This window comes from Heterocephalus glaber, unplaced genomic scaffold (genome assembly GCF_053883595.1).
Source record: "Heterocephalus glaber isolate CG9 unplaced genomic scaffold, H.glaber_assembly_v1.0 deba00000331, whole genome shotgun sequence".
NCBI classification, from domain to species: Eukaryota; Metazoa; Chordata; class Mammalia; order Rodentia; family Bathyergidae; genus Heterocephalus; species Heterocephalus glaber.
The window spans coordinates 24,457,135-24,479,277 of record NW_028258142.1 but is presented as its reverse complement, the minus strand read 5'-3'; the positions used below and the strand labels follow the sequence as shown (position 1 = coordinate 24,479,277).

The 22,143-nt window shown below is 39.3% G+C and overlaps 1 long non-coding RNA gene across 1 annotated transcript in view; it reads right to left on the bottom strand.

The window, feature by feature from the left end:
• Positions 1-22,143, bottom strand: part of LOC147830061 (uncharacterized) — a 111,699-nt gene that overhangs the window by 59,865 nt on the left and 29,691 nt on the right. The window contains exon 2 of the long non-coding RNA XR_015443374.1: positions 12,795-12,916. This is a non-coding gene — a long non-coding RNA (uncharacterized LOC147830061). The remainder of the gene's footprint in view (positions 1-12,794; positions 12,917-22,143) is intronic.

Here is a 22,143-nt window from a genome sequence, read left to right as displayed (position 1 = left end):
CCTGATGGCGTATTTTTCTGCCAGAAGGTCTGAAGTGTTCCATTCCTCTGAGCACACTCAGGCAGGCATGTCTGGTACAAGGAGAGATTATCAGGCAATCTGCCTTCCCCTCCACCAAATCCTGCTTCCCCTGGGACAGCCCAGCCAGTGGCAGCTGATAAAGCTGCAGAGAGCATTTCCCTCTGGTTTAGGCACTCCCTCCCCTTTCCTTCTAGGTCTTATCAAGGCATCTTCAAGCCGGGAACAACACCCCACCTCAGCTATCAGGCTTGGCCTACAGAGTGACTTGATTCAGGGGTCTTGAAAATTGTAAAGCTGACTTCTGCTTTCTCATCTCTGAAATCCATAAGCAGCAAATAGCCGGGAGCAGGCTCTGCCACTGAGGCCAGCGGGGATGCCCTGCAGGTGAGGGAGATCTCCCCACCTCCTGCTGGGGCTCCCTGGGAGCCCCTGAGGGAGCCCAAACCCTAGCATCCTGCTCCAGAGGGCAGTTCTCAGATACGGCATCTGTGACTGATACATATTTCTGTGAAAATACTGAGCTTCTGTCCAAATGAGATTTAAGCCAGCATGAAAGATGGAATGCGCTCTTTGTTTGCTTTCCTAAGGTCCTTGATGTCATGGCCAGCAAAAACAGGTTTCCAGTACTATATTGTCTAAACTCTTATTTTGAGTCGCAGAGAGGAAGGGCTGGGGGAGGGACTGGGAGGAAGGAAGGGAAGGAGGAAGACATGAAGGAAGCAGAAAAAGAGGGAGAGAAAAGAAGGAATGGTGAAGGGAAAGAAAAGAGAGCTCGTACAGGGGGATTTTTTTTATTAAATTCCGAAACCAGGAAGCTCTGTGTACATGGCTCCTTGTTTTCTCCTGCTGAAGCCCGAAGGCAAACCAAGATGCTGTATCAATTACAGAAAAAAATCAATGAAGATACTGTTCGGGAGTCCTTTTCACCATTCAGTGCGGATGGTATCCTTCACTTTCTAGCACTGATTCATTTACTTTCAGCCTCTCTGGGGGCTGCTGACATATTGCTACTCTGAAGAAGGTAAAGCAAAATCACCTTTGTTTCTTACTGCAACCTGCTCCTCCATACCATTTGTTAGAGGACCCACCAGTGACCTCGCTGGGCATGTGGGGCTGAAGGGCAAGACCTCACTAGGGCCATTTGTGAACTTCGGTGCTTCTCTACCAGGCTGGCCTCTCCCCTGAGAGTCGCAGAGTCCCATCAGGCCACCAGCACATAGGCTGAGAACTTCATGAATTTTCACAGCTCGTGCTATTGTCCTCCTCACACTGAAGACAAAGCCTTCTAGAGAAATAAAAACTGTTCCACAGCAATGCATTGGCACAGAAGGTCCAAACACTGACACAAGGGAACATCTAAATGCTCTCCTCTAATCCCATTTTAGATTTCAAACATTTCTAGGGAGGTTAAAACTTCAGTCCCTGTGCTAGTTTCTTATTGCTATCACATAAAAGAACACAATTCTAGCCAGGTATGGTGGTGCATGATTGTAATCACAGCACTCAGGAGACTGAGGCGAGAGAATTGCTGCAAGTTCAAGGCCAGCCTGGGCTACATAGTGAGTTCAAGGTCAGCCTGAGCTACATAGCAAGACCCTGTTTCAAAAGAAAAGAAAAGAAAAGAAAGAACACAACTCTATTCTCTCACAGTTCTAAAGGGTAGAAGTTCACATGGGTGAGCAGGGAGACTGCATTCTTTTTCGGAACTCTGGGGTGAGACTCTTGTCTTTGCTTTTTCTAGCTTCTAGAGGCTCCCTACCTTCCTTGCCTCATATCCTTCCTCTATTATGAAAGCCAGCATAACAATCTCTCTCCCCCCGCCACTTCCTCTTAGCCTGTTTCCCTTGTCATCCCTTTCTCTGCCTTCGACTTTCTTTTGAGGACCCTTCTGGTCATACTGAGCCCTCCCAGATAATCCAGGGTAATCTCTCGATCTCAGAATCATTACATTAATAATATGGCAGTCATATTTTTCCCACATAAGGTAACATAGTCATAGATTCTAAAGATTAAAACATGGACATTGGAGAGGCATTTCTCTGTTCATCACACTTCCCAACTTTTTAGTAGCTATTATGGTTTGGAGCTTAAGTATCCCACAAAGGCCATGTGCTAAAAACTTGGTCTCAGTTAATGGCATTGTTCAGGTGGCTGAAATTGAAGAGGTAGGGCCTATGGGAGCTACTTGAAGGAAGGAAGTCCTCAGAGGTATGCCCTTGAAGGTTATATCTCATCCCTGGTCCCTTCCCCCACCCCTGATTTCTGGCTACCATGAGGTGAGCAGCCTGCTCCACACGCTCACACCACCATGATGTTCTACCTCATCACAGGCCATAGGAATGGAGCCAGCCAACCATGGACTGAAACCGTGAACCATGATAAACTTCTTAAATTGTTTTACTCAGGCATTTTATCACAGTGATGGAAAGGCGACACAACAGGAATGAGGAAAGCTAACACAATAGGAAACACAGTCGGAAAGCTAACACAATAGGGTTCTTCCTGGTTAAGTGAGTGGAAGCTAAGTGGGGCTGTGCAAAGGCTGGATAGGAGGAGGACAGTGGATGCTAAAGAGGAGTGGAGACTGTAAAACTGAGAGGAGCAGTGACGTAGAGTTGATTTCAAAGACTTATTCCCTGACTTTATGAGCAGCATAAAAGGGTTGTTAGCTGTAATAGTGCTGTAAATTCAGTCTTTCCATTTTCCTCTCTATGTGCAAACACAATGATGATACAAAAAGTGAAATATAACAGAAAATTTTTTAAAAGACATAAATCAAGGTGAACATCTCCATAGGTAGAAGCAGAGCTGAAGCACCAGGCTTGCTAACCTGGGTTCCAAAATGATATTCTCTATCAGCCGAGAGCTTGGTTTCTGGGGAGTAGAAGGGACAACAGTTCCAAGAAGCCAGGGTGACACCAGAGCCAGGGACAGGGTAGGAGTTCCATGCTTGTTAAAGGAAGATGAACAGTTTCCCACACAGCCTTGACAGGGGCTCCACTGAGCTAAAATTGTGCACAGCTAAAATTGTTCACAGCTAAAACTGTCCACCTGGGGAGGTCAGAAGAAGCAGGCACAGCTTTTATTACAATATAGGTAAAACCACCACTGGCCAGTGACCAGTTGTGAGCTATCAGCAATATTATTTGGCCATGGATTCCTAAGCCAACAAGCACTTATCTTTGGTAGAGGGTCCAAGAGCCAAACTACTAGACAGCCTAGGTATTCCAGTTACTATTGCATAACAAGCTCCTCAACATTCTGCAAGGTAAAAAAAGCCATTGTATTTTGCTCAAGAATTTTGTAGTTTAGGCATTCAGACACGGGCACAGCAAGAATGTCTAGGGCTCAGCTGGAGGTGACTTGCTGGCTAGAATCACCTGGAAGTGTCTTTGTTCCCATGCCTGGGGTTCATGTTGGCTGTAGTGTTGGACCTCAACTGCGCTGCTGGCTGGCCCTGCATGTATTCTCTCCATGTGGGTTAGTGCTTAGTAGGTGTGTTCCAAAAGTGAGAGTGAGAGTCCCAAGACAGCAAACCCTAAAAATGGGTGGCACTTTTATCCTCTAGATGCAGAAGTCACATAAATCACTTTTATCATAAACTATTGATTGAAGCAGTCACAAAGGTCTCTTTAAAAATAAGGCAGGTAGATATAGATCCCACCATTTGATGTGAGTCTTTATTCAAATGCTAACGTAAGTATGGAAGGTAGGACATACTCCTTGTCTGATAAAGTTGGGCAGTAGTCCTGAGATATCAGAAATATCATGGGCTGAGATCCCCAAACACTCCAACACTTTGTTCTGAGTGAGATGCCCCAGGAGGCAAGTAGAGGCACTTGCTATAAAAGTCTAGGTAGGGTTAGCCATAGGAAAAGTGTAGGGAAAAATACTCCCATCTCAACAAAATGAATCTGAAAACTCAAATGGAAAACTAATACTGACTGGGGCAGCCCGGAGACTCACCTTTCTCCCCCATTCATTTAGGCCTTTCTCTTGGCCTTAGTTTTCCTAGCGTGCGCACATGCGCACATGCAGGCACGCACGCGCACACACACACACACACACACACAAACCCCTACCCAAAGATGGCTGTGGCCCTGTACGCTTGGCCCTGCTGGTTGGGGGTACCATGGAATTTTTTCTGGACTCTAGGATGTATCCAAGAGGATTCCAAGCCATGTGAAAATGACCCTGCTTTCTAGAGAGTAGAATGTGACCCTGCAACTTCAGAAGCACAATCATTTATTTTTAAAAATTCTTATTTAGTCACATCAGAGAAATCAACAGGTTGTGAGAATTAAATGTCTGTTTCCAAACTAAAGCATGTTAAAGTTTTAGAAACTGCATTTTGATGGTTTCCTTTACACCTTTCCTGTGTGGGGCATCTCCCCAAACCCTGTGACCCCTTTCTGTGAGAGGGGTGGATGTGCTCTGGGAGATGTTTCTGGTCCTCTGGTCTGTGTTCTGTCTGTACAGTGCACTCACTTCACCCATACAGGTGGCTCCAGTGGGCAAGATTTTTACATGAAGCAAAAATGCAAAAATGCTTATTTTTTCAGAATCTAATGTGTTCCATAAAATCTGTTGCTTCCCTCCATTCAAATTCTTTGATTTTACTTGTTTGTGTTTTGGAATTTTTTTCCCTTAGATCCCAAGGATTAAAGACAGCACAGACACATTTTGAGGATAAGTAAAATAGTAAGTCACAGTAGGTGGTAGTGGTCATGGTTTTCTGTTAGTAAGGTGTTAAAGAATGTCTGAGGGTAGTCATGAATGTACTGTGTTCGAATCCTGCTTTAGTTCTCATGTCTGTGTCTACATGGTAACAAACACTTGACAGGGAATAAAGTGTCTGTTGTCCTGAGTGCTGGTGTGCCCTTCCTGTTCAGTCTTGATCCCAACCGTTCCTTTTTGTTTAAGTTGAGGGTGGAGCTACCTGCAGTAGTGACCAACCAACCATGGGATCTGCTCCGTGGTGAGGGGATTGGCTGTTTGGATGGTAAGAGTCGAGGGCCTGACTCACCACAGCACAGCCCTGAAGAGCTTTGCTCCGTGCCCAGTTAGCAGGGCCTTGAGTCCCCTGGGGAGGCTCCTGGCTGGCTGTGGAGACCATGATCCTGAATTGTGGGTGGGGGCCCCAAGGACCATCACTGCCATGTGGAAATACCTGCCTTGGTAGATCCAGCCTGAATGCTTTTCTGACTCCTAGTAAGAGCAGACCCTGCACAAAGTGGATATCAGAGTTAATACTCTGAGAAGACAAAATAATGAGATAATGAATAATAATAAACAGATAATGAATTGTCATATACTGTCTGCATTTTACTATTGATTTGACTGCATCCTTAGAAAACTGAATGTAACAAAAACCCAGGACATTTTTGCAAATTGTGTGCTGTCTAGCAACATTGTGTGAATTTTTATACAAGCACTGTTTTATGAGTTATATAAAATGTTATAAAAATAGAAAAAAAACTAATACTAAGAAAGATAATCAGAAAAATCAACAATTGAGAGATGAAATTACTTCACACAAAATTAAAATAACTGAGCAATCACAAAATGAATTTTAATTAAATTCTTTTGTGATAATACCCCAAAACAATGGAATAAATGATATCCACGAAAAGAAATAATTTTAAAGAAATTATAAAATAAAAAATCAGAATTAATAAGAATACATGAGTATGTAAAAATCTCTTTAAAAATAGAAGCACAACACATAAGTCTAAACTTGACAGAGTCAAAAGAGTATTAGAGGGCTGGTGATTTAGCTCAGTGATTCTGCTAGCTGTCTCTCAAGTGTGAGGAACCAAGTTCGATCCCCGGTACCGAAAAAAAAGAGTATTAGAAAACTGGAAAGTAAGACAGAGTAATTCACTTATACCTCAGAGACACAAAGAGATGAAAATATCTAAAAATGTTTAAGAGGGAGGTTTCAGGCCCAGTAATAGTATTGTAGATTATTCAGTTATAAAAATTTAAAAAAAATTGGTTTTGTTTGTCAAAGTAAATAAATAGAAACCCTTGGGTTTGGAGAGACTGCTAAATGGGACTCCCCTTGGTGAATAAAGAAGTAGCTGCCCAGAAAATAATTATTCTGGTCTTAATTCACTAATGGGACCCCCAATAATTTTCATAACCTTATGGTAGACACACCCTGACATTGCCTTAATATGTTATTATAAATTGATTACATTGGTTATCATCAAAGTTTAAGCTCTAAATATGTTATTATAAAATGTTTACATTGGTTAAGTTCTAAATATGTTATTTGATATGCCTACATTGGACATCTTCAAGAGATTAATTTTGATAAACAAAGGTGTTATTAGAAAGATGCTTTTGGTACCAAGCCACATTGAATGACATAAGGTTTTATATCATTGTGATACTTATTACTTCTACTTTTCTGGTGTACAAAATGTATCCATGCCCTCTAATTGTATGGGTCTTCCAACATGTTGTTTATGGTAATAATCTTTTGATTCAGATATTTGCCTTTCTCTTATGCTACAATCACTTATGATAACAGGTACATTTGTAAGCCAATATATTTTCCTTAGACAACATCCCTATCAAAAGATATCTGCTTAGGTAAGAGCCTTTTTCATACATTTTTTAGGGGGAGTGAATATGTTTAACAATGGCTATTTTATACTAAGATACATATTCAAGTGTATTAGAAAGATAATATCATGATTGTCATGCTAAAATATTATGAATAGTATTATGTATATTATGATTTAAAGCCTTTTTCTGTTAACATTCTACAGGGATTCAACTACTAGAACAACCGTGATTGGCAATGATAACAGTCTCCTAACTATATTTTTATTTCAAAATGCCTAATATCCAGGTAAAATTATAATAGTGAAATTCACTACTCCTATTACAATGCTAATGTTATTGATCTTCTCTTCTGGGTGTTTAACAACCAAAGTTTAGAGACCAAAACTAGTAAGGTGACTGGGCTAAGTAGACAGCCAATATTTTGGCACTGGCCCTCCAAGGTCAACAACAACAACAAAAAGATCCTGAACATGAAGAAACCTTCTTCAAGATCCTGCATCTTTGGTGTCATCCAACCTCCTGAGCAAAGCGGTTGATGAACACCAAAACAGTAAGATTCAACAAAAAGGTGTGCCAAAGGAGTGCCACCTGGAGGAAAAAAATCTCCCATGCTTTCACAGAAAAGCAACATGGTTGAGCAAGGCCATGACATATCCTGTCAGCTGACACTGACAGAGGAGCTAAGAGGCTCTATGCATGGTTCCAAGTCAGTGCCTGAGGAGACTTAATTGATCTTGTTAGATAGCAGGATGTTAATTTTATTTAACATAGGTCTCACTGGAACTTGGTCTCAAACACCCAGTAGAAAAGTCTAACTGAAGATAAAATTTATATTAGTTCAATGAGAGTTTTAAGGTTTTTAGCTAAAATTGTTTTTTAAAAAAATTATTAGATTTTTAATCTTTTATAGCCAAAATTTATTTTTAAAAACTGATTTATGGATAATCTCCATTTAGTGGAGGGTCTACAGCAAGTTACATTCACTATTTCAGTCCCTTAAAAACAATTTCTAAGCATGCTTCTTCCCCAAACTACCCTTTTTATTTCTAGTGCTTGTACCTTGACTGTGCATGTGGTAGTCTCTTTAAAAAATTTTCTTTTGTTTATTCTTGCCTATAGACTGCCAAACTCCAAGCGATCATACAGATAATATCAACAACAAATATGCTAGACATTTTGTACCAATATCCACCAGATATACTTTACAAAAAGGGTTTTTATTGCTAATTTATAATGTGGTTTGTTAAGGCCCATTAAATTAGCTCCCTAGAAGGGGCCCCTGACTGCAGTCTTTCCTGTATCAACACTTCCCAGCTCGAAGCAGTTGGATAAAACTTGTGCCCCTTCTCCCCCAACCACAGTTGGGGAATAGCCCTTTGAAAAAGAGCTTATTACAGACAGCTAAGCCAGTTAAACACACTATAGGTCCTAACAATATATAGGGACAAGCCATTGTTGGGTGTGCTCACTTTTCCCTAAAAGCACGCTCACATAAAACAAAAAGAAAGGGAGATATGCTGGGAGCAATTCTACATAATTTTGGGGGAAAATCATTTCACAATTAAAATTATGATTAAGCCTAGTTCTTCTGCCTACAGGCCAGCTATGGCATGTCAAGACATGACTCCATTTTGGCCTCTGGTCACAGCTAAAACCTCAATGGTCTGGTGATGTTGTGATGTTCCAAGACAAGATTACACCAGCTGAACAGCTGAAAACATCCTGGGAGGAACAAAATTTTCATCTGCATAGTTCCTCATTGTTTTAAAATTTCCACCACTGTCCCCTGAGTCATCTGCTACATTTGTTTCTTCTTAGGTACTGAATAAAGGTGTGGCAAGTTCAGGGGCTTTTGTCTTTGCAGCCCAGAGCAGGACTGATCAGGTTCAAAGCTCAGCTTCTTCTCTAAGTCTCATTTTTTCTCTTTTGTCTAATAAGTTAATTTGCCTTGTGCTGTTGTGGCTCACAGGAGACTAGGACTTACTCCAGAGGTTCTAGTAACGTCCCTTTTCACTGTTCCTTACAATTTTGAACTAACTCTTGCACATTTAACAATTACAAACTCTAGATATCTAGATATATAGAGAATATTTAATATATAAGACTATAATTTAATAATATATAATATTATAATATAATGTATAATAATATATAATAAAATATATTAATAATATAATTAATAATATATAATTATATATTGCTGTATAATACATAACAAATTATATGATATAATTAATAATATAATTGATAATACATAATATATATTTTATGTATAATATATTATATATTATATTTAGATAGATATATAAAGTTTAACCTAAACTACTAGAGGACAAAGCTCTGGAGCAGCTGGAATTGAAGAAAGGAAGCAAGGAAAAGAGAGAATCATAGCACAATATGCTCAAAATCTCATATAAACTCCTTGCTATGGTTTAGATCAAAAATGTCCTCCAAAAGTCTCACATTTAGAAATGAAGCCTAGACAGAAGGGGCAGGTCACTAAGGGTATGACATGGAAGGGTGTATTCTCATCCTCAGCTCCCTCATTCTCTCTCTGCTTTCTGAATGCCATGGAGTGAACAGCTATCCTCCACCAGGGCCTTCTGTCATGCTGTTCTGCCTTGGAGCCAGTTGACCATGGACTAAACTCACTGAAACAGTGAGCCAAAATATCTCTCTCCTCCTTTAAATTGTGGGTGTTGGATATTTTGTCCCAGTGACAGGAAAGTGACTAAGACAGGAAACTGGTATAAGGAATAGGACCATTGCTGTGACTATACCTGACCATTTAGTTTAGAAGCATTTGGAACTGGTTTGCAGAAGTTTGAAAAGTTTTGGAGATGTAGACTAGGGAAGCCCTAAAATGTTGTGAGCAGTGTTTGATGTGCAATACTGATTAGAGCTCAGCAGACCAGAATACTGATAAGAATACAGACAGTACAGGCCAGGCTCAGGAGGTTTCGGTTGGGAACATGGATTCCATTAACAGTTAGACTAAAGGCCAATGATGGGAAAGTGACTTAGACAATTTCCTTAAGTTGTTGGCTTACTCCTGAAATGTACACTCAGAATGAAGATTCAAATTAATCAAGTTGAAAAAGTGAAAAAACTGAGCAAATGCCCACCACAGGAGAATCAGAGTTTAAAGCTTGATTCTTATGAAGTTAAAAAGGCTTGGTAAACACCTTGAACTTTTCACAGACCTTCCCTATTACTAACAGCAAATTCAAGCCTCCAGAAGTCCAAAGTAATCAATCAGTGATTTAAATCCATGCTAGAATTCTTCAGAGAAGAATAACAGAATTTGGTGTCCTTGCAACAAATTAACCACAATGTCTGGTATGAAGTCAAAAATCACTAGGCATGTGAAGACAGGAAATGTAACTTATTATCAAAAAAAAAGCAGTCAGTGGAATAGACTCTGCCTCCCCACCACCCAGATGATTCAGGAAATTGGGTTAAATAGATTCTGATATTTTTCTACAATAAAACATTATTTAGCTTTTAAAAAGAGAGGAGCTACTGGTATATTCAACAACATTGTTAAATCTCAAAGTCATTTTTAGTAAAACAGATCAGATAGAAAAGCTATATTCTGCACAATTGCATTTATAGGAAGTTCAAGAACAGGAAAATCTAATCTGTAGTAGAAAAAATCACAACTGTTGTCTCTAAGAAATGGAAATGCACTGGTTGAAGGCATAAGGAAATGTTAATGGTGATGGAAATTTTATTTGGAATTGTGGTTACACAGGTACATATATTCATCCAATTATTATACTCACAAAGTCTATAGATTTCACTGTATATAAATTGTACTTTAATTTTTTAATTGTACCTTAACTTAAAAAGCAAACTAATAGTTAAAAAACAAATAGGATAGATTAAAAAATCTGAGCACACATGTAATCAGACTTCTAAAAGAACTGAGGAACTGATGGCAAGGCAATATTCATAGAGGAAATGGCTAAGAATTGATGAGATATGATGAGTTCTCAGATTGAAAGTGTACACCAAGTGCCAAGCAAAATAAACAAAGATAAATCTGCACTTGGGCAAAGCATAGTGACACTGCAGAATATTCCAGATAAAATCATAAAAGCTCTGAGAGAGACAGAGAGAAAAGATTACCTGCAAAGACAAGCTCATTAAACTGACCTCAGTCTTTTCATCAGCAACATCGATGCCAGAAGACAATCAAACAATAGCTTCAAAGTGCTGGGGGGAAATGTAACAGAAACTATATTCCCTGCTAAATCATCATTCAAAGGTAAGGTAAAAAGAGACATTTTTAAATATACAAAAACATATATATATATAATATATATATATATTATATATATATATATTTACCACCCACAATCAATCATCTTGGAATAAACTAAAAGGCATTTTTCAACAAAATAAAAGGTCAAACTAGAAACAAGGAGTGGGCTACTTGATAAATCTAGAAATCATGAAACATATTGGTAACTTTGACTAACTAGTAACTACAGTCAATCAAGAAAACATTTAATATTGTATATTAAAATGTAAAATAATATAACAGTAATACAGCTTTGGCATCCCTAATATGAAAATTCAAAACCCCGAATATTCCAAAATCTGAAACTTTTTGGGTGCAGATATGATGCCACAAATAGAAAATTCCACACTTGACCTCAATGTGACAGGTTACAGTCAAAAAGCACAGAAACACTAAAAATATTGTATAAAATTACTCTCAGGCTATGTGTATAAGGTATGAACAAAACATAAATGAACTCTGCATTTAGACTTGGATCCCATTTTCAAAATATCTCTTTCTCTCTCTCTGTATGTATATGTGTGTTACATATATTACTGTAACATTTTTATAACTGTAACATATATTACTGTGATATACATATATTACAAAAATACAAAATTCGGGTTCTGAGCTTTCAGATAAGGGATATTTAACCTGTATAATGAATGGACATTGCAGAAAACTTGAAAAATATAGAAAATCATAAAGAAAATATAAAATATATCCAGAGTCCAACACCTAGAGATCACACTGCTGCTTCCACTGACTCAGTGACCACGACTGAGACCCTAAACCAGTGCAATTTGTTACAGTTTGAATCTGAAATGTCCTGGCAAAGACTCATGTTGAAGGCTTGGTCCACAGCCTGTGGTACTCTTGGTAGGTGGGAAAACTTTTAGAAATGAGGTCTAGGGAAAGGTGGTTAAGTCACTGGGGTTGTGCTTTTGAAAGGGATATTGGGACCCTGGTCCCTTCTTGCCTCCTTCTTGGCTTCCAGCTGCCATGATGTGAATGGCTTCATCTGCTGAGTTCTCCCCACCACAGATCCAAAGGCAATGGAGCCAACTAACCATGGGCTGAAACATCTAAAACTGTGAGTTAAACTAAACCTTTCCTCCCTGCAATTTGATAATCTTAGAACTTCACAGTTACAGATATCTGACTAACACATATGGACCCAAGATTTTAAATGATATTCATTATTATATTGGATGCTTGTTCCACAAAGGATATAAACCATCTGCCTTTTACTTTGTCCCTGCCTTTACTATTTTCCACAACATCACCATAAAGATTCTTGTGGATCCCTTTTGGTGTAAGTCACTGAGTATTTTGTTAGGACTCATCCCTAGCAAAATCTGTCCTAGGAAATTCTGACCATTGTGGCAAGCCTTAGCCTAGTTGGAGCAGGTGGAACATTCAGTTCCTCTCAAAACCAAAGCATTTGGGGAGGAGACTCAGCCCTGGGCTGAAAGGCTAAGATGGTGTTTTGACTCTGCTTCTAACACTAACAGGCCAGCCAACTGCCTTTCTGAGATCCAGCATCCTCACATGTAATAACTGAGTTAGGTGAGGGTGGAGTTTGTCAGATTCCTCCCTGCTCTGATCATCAGTGATTTGACATCACACAGACAGATACCATTCCACTCAGACTCCCAGTAAGCTGACTGGGCCCAAAAATAATTCCTGTCTCCCTCAGAAAGGGACCTTGCTCTGAGGCAGTGGAAACTTCTCCCTATTCCCAGCTCCCAGGACAAGTGAGGCTGAGAGGCAAAGGCTGCTTGCAGGGAGGTGAAGCTGACACCACACTCCTAGGTAGGATCTGATTTCCACAGCAAACATGACTGTGACACCAGGATGTGCTCCTGGCCCAGGGCATGGAGCTGGAAACCAAAGTGGTTTTTCTCACCTGCTTGTGTGGGCTGGAAGTAGCCTCTCTCTTTGACCCCTTTGTACTGACCAGACCCAGGGGTGATGTCCTTGTGCTTGGCTGCCCACTGGCACAGATTAGGGGAGGCAAATCCTTGGAATCTGAAAAGAAGACACAAGCAGATCTACAACAAAACACCTTTCATTACCTCTAAAATGCATGCACTTTTTATAGTTTTCCATAGTATTTCTGTGTTTTAGTACAAGAAGTTTTCCATATTCATCATCTAGAATTAAGATCCTAGGAAGATGCACCGTATTCCTTGTGACTTTAAATATCTCATGAAGTCCCCGTGGGAGTGGGGCACAGATAGCCCAGACAGAGAAACAGGGAATCTCTTAGGACTCCTCTTCCACTGCCCACCCTCTATGCTGTTCTCAGCAACTTGGCTGTCCTCAACCTCAGCACCTCCTTCCAGTGCCCCTGCCAGTTGTTGCCCCTGAAATTATGCTCAGCCTCTCTTGGAGCCTGTATCCTTAGCTATTTCTCTAATACAACCACCTCTCTTTGTTTTAGGGGGCTCATTGCATCTGATCTGCGACCTTCAGAACCCCCACTTTTGCGCACCAGTGAAGACAATAGGCATTTCTGATGTTAGCTCCCAAGTTTGTCATCCTGGGGAATAGAATTGGATCAGGACACAATGTCCAGACACTCCCTGTAATTAGGTAAATCTGGCCAAAGAGAACATGTAGGGCAGGACAGCTGGAAAGTAAACAAGCAAAATGGGATTAGGAAGAGGGTTGAGCAGAGTGACAAAGGAACAAAGTACAGAATACAGCCAGGAAAGGTAGGATAGAGGGACATAATTGCCAGGCAACCAGTCCCATTGTCCCTGTGGGTTATCACTTCAGGGCACCAAGGCATCCATTTCAGTGGATCTAGTTTATCCAACCAAACACTCACTTATCTCTCTAGCAAGGAGCAAGCCCAGATGCTTTGGGTCCTTGAAATAGAAAAACTAGTTGCAGATTTTGCAAAAAATAAAAGACTTACTCAAATTATTTGTATCTTAGAATAATTATGTTTCCTTGCCCTCTCTTAGGTAATGGCAGCCTGGAACTCCTCATAAAAATCCAGTAAGAGTTCCAGCCAGGAATTCTAGACATTTGTGGTCTCTAAAGATGTTTTTGATTTATTTTATTTTATTTTTAATTGCCAGAAAATTTTTGTGCATGTTTATAGGCTATGGTGATGTTTTGGTACATATACATTGAAATCATTCATCTGTATTAGTAAAACTTTAGAAGCACTCTCAGTATATGTGCACTTAAACTTTTATAAATTGTATACACCTGTACATTAGTACACTATAAAGCATATCCAAAAGTAGACATTTTCAAAGGATGAGTTAAAAATTAAATGCAGATGGAAGGTCTAATGTTTCTTCCTCTACTTCAGCCAATCACCGGGGACCAGCCACCTTGGAAGTCCCAGTTCTACATAGCCTCATTGCCTGTTATCCTTTCCTTTCTTAAATATTGCTGGAGGTGCCATGGCCCTCATCACCATTCACCTCAGATGTGCCACCTTCCTACAGAGCACATTTATCTGGATAAATGTGGATCAAGGTAGGAGGGAGGGAGATGAGAAGATTAACTCTCACTCTCAAACTCAAAGATTCAGCCAGCATATTCTGCAGCAACTCAAAATGCTTGAGGGACAGTTGTAGTCCTGGCACTGTACTGGGTGCTGCAAAAAATACAAGAATGAGCTGGGCATTGACCCTGCCTTCTAGAGCCCTTGATCTCCTGTTGTGAGGGTGTACACATGCATAACCCGAATCCAGGACAACTGTGGGGAAAGAAACAGTGGTCCACGGAAATCAGACAGGAGAGCTCAGAAAGGGTGCTGTTTGAGTTGGGTGCTAAAGGACAGGCAGGACAGTGGTGTGTGGGAGATGGGTGAAACGGGACTCAGCAGAGAGGATAAATGTCGTCAAGTTTAAGGAATATGTCTGCCCTCAGGTATATCCTGACTACAATTAATTGGAACTTGGAGACCACAGGAAGAGTATGTATGTCCCTGAAATCAGGTCAGCCAGGACTGCAGTGTTGGCTCTTCCACGAACTATGTGATCCAGGCCAAGCTACTCCACCTCCCTGAGCCATGGTTATCTCATCTGGTAAATCCAGATCCCGCAGCTTTTGCAGTTCTTACAGAACTGAAATACCACAACTCCCTACTTTGGTGCATAGTAAATATTGGTTCCCTATCAAGAATGGTGCTGGCCACGGGTCATTCTCAAAAATAGATCACATGCTAGCTCATAGGATATATCTAAGTAAATGTAAAAGAATCGAAGTTATCCCCCGTATATTATCAGACCATAGAGCAATACAATTGGAGATCAATAACATAAGAAACCGCAAAACTCCCACAAACACATGGAAATTGAACAACACCCTCCTGAACAACCAATGGGTGATAGAGGAAATTAAAGAAGAAATTAGACAGTTTCTACAAGTAAATGATAATGCCAGTACAACATACAGGAACCTGTGGGACACAATGAAAGCAGTTCTGTGCAGGAAATTCATAGCAGTGAATGCCCATATTAGGACAACAGAGAGAACTCAGTTAAATAACCTAATGCAGAACCTCAAGCTCCTAGAAAAAGCAGAGGATAACAAACCCAAAGCTTGTACAAGAAAGGAAATTATAAAGATCCGAACAGAAATCAATGCAATGAACACTAAGAGAACGATACAAAAAATCAATGAATCAAAGAGTTGTTTTTTTGAAAGAATAAATAAAATTGATAAACCTTTAGCCAACCTTATCAAAAAAAAGGAAAGGCTCAAATCCATGCAATTAAGAATGAAAAAGGGGAAGCCACAACAAATACAGCAGAAATCCAGAGAATCATCAATGCCTACTTTGAGAACCTGTACTCTAATAAAATGGAAAACACAGAAGAAATGGACAAATTCCTAGATACGTAGGAATTGCCAAAATTAAATGAAGAAGATATAGAAATTCTAAACACCCCAATAACAATGAGTGAAATTGAAAATGTAATAAAAAACTTACCAACAAAGAAAAACCCAGGTCCTGATGGCTTCACTGCTGAATTCTACAACACATTTAAAGAAGAACTATCACCATTACTCTTCAAACTCATCAAAGAAATTGAAAGGGAAGCAAGGCTTCCAAATTCATTCCTGGAAGCAAGTGTTACTTTGATTCCAAAACCAGGGAAAGACCCAACCCAAAAAGAGAACTACAGACTAATCTCCCTAATGAATATAGATGCAAAAATCCTCAAAAAGATATTGGCAAACAGAATACAGAGTGTCATCAAGAAGATCATACACCCTGACCAAGTCGGATTTATCCCAGGGATGCAAGGATGGTTCAACATATGTAAATCAATAAATGTAATACATTATATTAACAGAGTCAAGGACAAAAACCACACGATCATCTCAATAGATGCAGAAAAAGCATTTGACAAAATCCAACACCCATTCATGATAAAAACACTACAGAAAATTGGAATAGAAGGCCTTTATCTCAACCTGATAAAGGCCATCTATGAGAAACCAAGAGCCAACATCATACTAAATGGTCAAAAACTGAAAACTTTCACACTAAAATCAGAAACAAGACAAGGATGCCCACTATCACCACTCCTGTTCAATATCATTCTGGAAACATTAGCCATAGCAATTAGAAGAGAGAAAGAAATAAAAGGAATAAAGATAGGAAAGGAAGAAGTAAAACTGTCATTATTTGCTGATGATATGATACTTTACATAGAAGACCCCAAAAACTCAGTCAAAAGTCTTCTAGACCTAATTGACAGATTCAGTAGAGTAGCTGGATACAAGGTCAACACTCAAAAAACAATAGCCTTCCTATATGCAAATAGCAGACCCATTGAGAGAGAAATTTGGGAAATAACTCCTTTTACAATAGCATCTAAAAAAATGAAATATCTAGGACTCAACCTAACAAAGGAAGCAAAAGACCTCTACACTGAAAACTACAGCACTCTGAAGGAGATCGATGAAGATATAAGAGAATGGAAAGATATCCCTTGTTCCTGGGTAGAAAGAACCAATGTAGTGAAAATGGCCATACTTCCAAAACTACTATATAGATTCAATGCAATGCCAATTGAAATTCCAACAATATACTTCACAGAACTAGAGAAAACAATCCAAAAATTCATTTGGAAGCAGAAGAAACCTAGAATAGCAAAAGCAATTCTAGGCAACAGAGACATGGCTGGGGGCATCACAATCCCCAACTTGAAACTATACTACAAAGTTACTGTGATAAAAACAGCATGGTACTGGCAATGAAACAGACCCGAAGATCAGTAGAATAGATTAGAAGATGCAGAAACAACTCCAGACATACTCAACCACCTCATCTTTGACAAAGGAGCCAACCACCCTCATTGGATGAAAGATAGCCTATTTAATAAATGGTGTTGGAAAAGCTGGATTTCAACCTGTCAGAGATTAAAACTAGACCCATACCTATCACTGCACAATAAACTAAGATCGAAGTGGTTAAAGATCTAAATACTAAGTCAAACACTAAACTTGCTGGAAGATAAGTTAGGTAGAACTCTTGATGACATTGGCATAGGAAAAGACTTTATGAACAAATCTTCAGTAGCACGGGAGCTAGCATAAAGAATCAACAACTGGGATCTCATCTTATTAAAAAGCTTCTGCACTGCAAGAGAAATTACCAACAGAGCTAAGAGACAACCTACGATGTGGGAAGAAATATTTAGCAGCTGTAGCTCAGACAAAGGTCTACTATCAAGAATATATATGAAGAACTGAAAAAAATCAGACCCCCCCCCAAATTCGAAGACTCAATTCAAAAATGGGCATCTGAAATGAACAGACATTTCTCAGAAAAAGAAGTAAAAACAGCAAATAAATATATGAAAAAATGTTTAACATCACTGGTCATTTGAGAGATGCAGATGAAAACAACACTGAGATTCCACCTCACCCCACAAAGAATGGCTGCTATCAAGAAATCAAGTAATAACAAATGCTGATGGGGGTGTGGAGAGAAAGGAACCCTTCTCCATTGTTGGTGGGAGTGCAGATTGGTGCAACCACTGTGGAAATCAGTGTGGAGATACCTCAAAGAACTAGGACTACAGGTCCCATTTGACCCAGCTATTCTCCTACTGGAAATCTTCCCCAAAGAATTAAAAGAATCATACCACAGTGATATATGTGCACCTATGTTTATAGCGGCACAGTTTGTAATAGCTAAAGCTTGGAAACAGCCCAAGTGCCCATCAACTGAAAACTGGATAAAGAAGATGTGGTTTTTTTATAAAATGAAGTACTACTCAGCCATAAAGAATGGGAAACTAGAGACATTTATAGCTCAGTGGATGCTTATTGAGGCCATACTCTTAAGTGAAATAAATAGGACACACATGTGTAAATACCAATAGTTTCTCTAGTGTGAGAAATTGAAAGTGTAAATAAGGATGAAAATGATTAAAATGAATAATTGATAATTTGAAATAAGAAAAGGTCCAAGTGTTTGGGGATGGTGGGAGCAGAAGGGGAAAGGGAAGAAGGGAAAGGAAAAATTATGAGAAAAAAAATGGAATCAAACTCTGTGTAAATAGGGAAGGGTGGAGGGGGTGAAGGGTGCACAGGTAATGGGAGAAAAAATAAGAACTAAGATACATCATGTTCTGGTACAAACACCCAATGATAAATGTAAATGTATTGTATACCTAAAATGTACCTATATATATATATATATAAAGAATGGTGCTGCGGAATGTCTGCAAGAATGCGGCAGCCACCAGTGGCCTTTCTCCCTTCAAGGACTGCCCCTGGATTGACCATTCATAAGTTTGTGCCACTCCTTGAATAATTTGTATTTTCATTCAGGCTCATCTTCTGCCCCTTTGTGATCAGCATAAAGTCTGAAAGCAGAGTCCCTGGCTCCTTGGTCTGTTCTCCTGTGTTAGCTGTGTGACTGTGAGTGAGCCCTCATGCCTCTGTCCCATTCCCTTATCTTCAGAATGGAGATGCATGCGTTCATTCAACAAATTTTTATTTTACACCTATATATACCAGCCACTATTCTGAAACAATAATGCTGGGGATCAAGCAATGAACAAAAGAGATCAAGACCACAGGTTTATCACAGAATATGCACTAGATGAGCCTGGATCATCTTGTTACCCTAGAAAACAAGAAATTTGTCAGTCTTAAGTTTTCAAGAGCTAATTTAACCACTTAACAGTTTACCCCAAGCATCACTCAGGCAGCGCATTTGTTTACATACTGACTATCCCAGGCATCGCTTGGACAGGTGTCATTTCAACCAGTTAATTCTTGTATTGAATAAATTTGATAAAATTGTTTTTATATTTCCTGTTATATTATCTTATAAAAATTAATGAAAAAACATGTAATTTTTGGTCATCTTGTATTTAAATAATCAGACCAGTAGATGGTTAAAAGGGCTCCCCCAGCCAAGCATAAATAAAACTACCAATGGCAACTAATTGGCACACATAACATTTGTAAAAGTCCATGAGTTCATACTGATACACTTTTTGATGGTTACATTTTGAGGACTCTAGATGCATTATTTTGAAATTCTGACTTTCCTGAATGATCCGGACCTCAAAGTAGCTCCATAAGTTGGTGCATGCTTGGTTCACTCTATAGGAGAACCAGATAATAAGTGAAAAAGAAATGAGAGACTATCACCATCCTGCAATCCTCTGAGGCACTAAGGGATCCGTACCATGATCATCACTGGCTGCTCACACCACAGACAGAGAGGACAGAGGACAGAAGACCCCTGACCCAACATGGCTTGCTGGGAAACAATGGGAAACTTATGGAAAAGAATGAAAACGAACCCTGACTTTGAGGAAGCCCAAGATCCAGTTATCAGTTTTCAGGAAATACAGAGGGATGCAAGAAATGACACCATAGGGATTCAATCAGTGAGATCCAGAACAAACCACCATCTCATGCTTGCAATAATAAATTACAAAAAAAATGGGAGCGGTAAGTCATTCAGATACTATCTATGAATGTTAGACACTCTGATACAAGCAAACCTACTATTAAAAATTATCTATGTATTTCATGGATACAGAGTTTCAATTCTGGATGACAAAAAAGTTTTAGAGATAGATAATGGCACAAAAATATGAATGTACCCAACGCTACTGATCTGCACACACAAAAATGGTGAAAGTGGTACATTTCATGTGGTTTACATCTTATCACAGTAAAAAAATTATTAAGCCACTATTCAAGAAATTTGCATACTGACTGGATATTTGATGGTATTACTATAGCTGTATTTTAAGTATCCTTATCTTTTAGAGAAGCCAATCAAAGTACAAATGAACTAAATGATGCAATGGATGTGATTTGCCTCAAATTAATTTAGTGCTGGCAGAAGAGGTGGCACAATATGATTCAGCTATAACTCTCCTGGGCACATACCCAAAGGAATCAAAGTCAGCTTACTTTAGAGGTGCCTGCATATCTATGTTTACGGAGGCACTATTCACAATAGTCAAATTATGGAATTAGCCTAGATGCCTATCAACAAGTAATGAATAAAGTAAATAGATAAAAGTAAAATAAATGGGTAAGAAAATGTGGCATATATACACAGTGGAGTATCATGTAGCCATAAAGAACAAAATAATGTCATTTGCATGAAAAGAATGGAACAGAAGGTCCTCGTGTTAAGTTAAATAAGCCAGTCTCAGAGGCAGGTACAGCATTTTTTCTCTTATTTGTGGGATCTGGGGAGGGAGGAGATGACATAAAAGTATAAGAAGCCCTATTAGGAATTAGGAAGGGGAGGGTAAGAGAGGTAGTAGGGAGAAAGGATACAATCAAAGCACATTATGTGCATGTATGGAATGTCACCACAAAATTTGTAAATTAGTATGTACTAATAATTATCATTTTTAAAAGGAGTCTTATAAATTATTCAAGATTGAATAGAAATTGATTATTATAGGAGGAGGATGGATGGATAGGAGGTGCTTATTATATAATTGAAATGTTCCACAATATGGTATAGAGTTTTTAAAAAAATACAACCTCATGGAGTTTACATTTGACTGTGAGAAAATAAATAAGTAAAAAATATTATGTCAATATTATGTTAAAATATTATGTTAATATTATTTTATTATGATGATGATAATTGTCACGGAATTTGAAAGGAAAAGAACATGTCAGGAATACAGAAGGAAGTATATAAATATATATGTGAAAATTTTCAGCATTTTTAAAGCCATCAGACTAGTTAGGTTCATCTAGGAATGAGTATACAGAAATAGCAGTCTGAGTTCTAGAGCCTCTGAGATTGAGAGGTTGGAGAGGGATGAAAAGAATCCAAAAAAATAAGTCTGAGAAGAAAAAGTAACAAAGGAAGGAGGAAAACCTGTGGACACATGAAGTCCCTGAATACAGAGACAAACACAGTTGGAAAGGAAGGAAACTTTCTGTGTTAAATGATGCTAAAAGCAGAGTAAACTCAGGATGAAGACAGACCATTAGACCTGGCAACAGAGAATTCTCCGGTAATCTGAGCAGGACTAAGTTCTGTGGGATGATATCAGCAAAAGCCTTGGCAGGATGGCTGCAAGGAAGAACTAGAGACATCAAGAATATATATACAAGCCTTTTGAGGAGTTTTGCTATAAAAGGGATAGAAAACCTAGGTGATAGCTGAAGGAGTGTGTGGAGTCAAGAGAAGAATTTTTCCTCAAGTGGGAGAAAATAAGAACTGTTAGTAGGTGTCTTATTCACTTTCTTGTTGGTAGGATTCAATACCTGACACCAAGAAATTAAAGGAGAGGTTTATTTCAGCCCATAGTTGGCTGGCTCTTGGGCAGAAGCAGCACAGGGGAAGGGCCTGCTGTGGAGGAAAGCTGCTCATGTCAGGACTACCAGGAAGCAGAGAGCAAAGGGAGGAGACAGGGAAAGAGATGCACCCTTCCAGGTCACGCCTCCCCCCAACAGCCTCTTCCAACCAGTTCCCATTTCCTAACATCACATGTAGCTATAGCGCCCTCATTTTTTCAGAAGCCTCACTTACGAGCATATGAGGTTTTGGGGGGACATCTAAATGTAAACGGTTAACAATAGGCTACTGGGAGTGAAGCTGCCAAGCACAGCAAGATGATGCTTGGGAGATGGAGGGGCTGCCGAAGCAAGGCTCGAAAAGGCAAGAGCAAATGGCTCTACTGCAAGGTATAGGGCTGCTGTCACCCTTGGTCACAGGAGGGAAGGTAGACAGTAGAGTGTTGACAGTGACTCTTCAGGAATTAGATGGG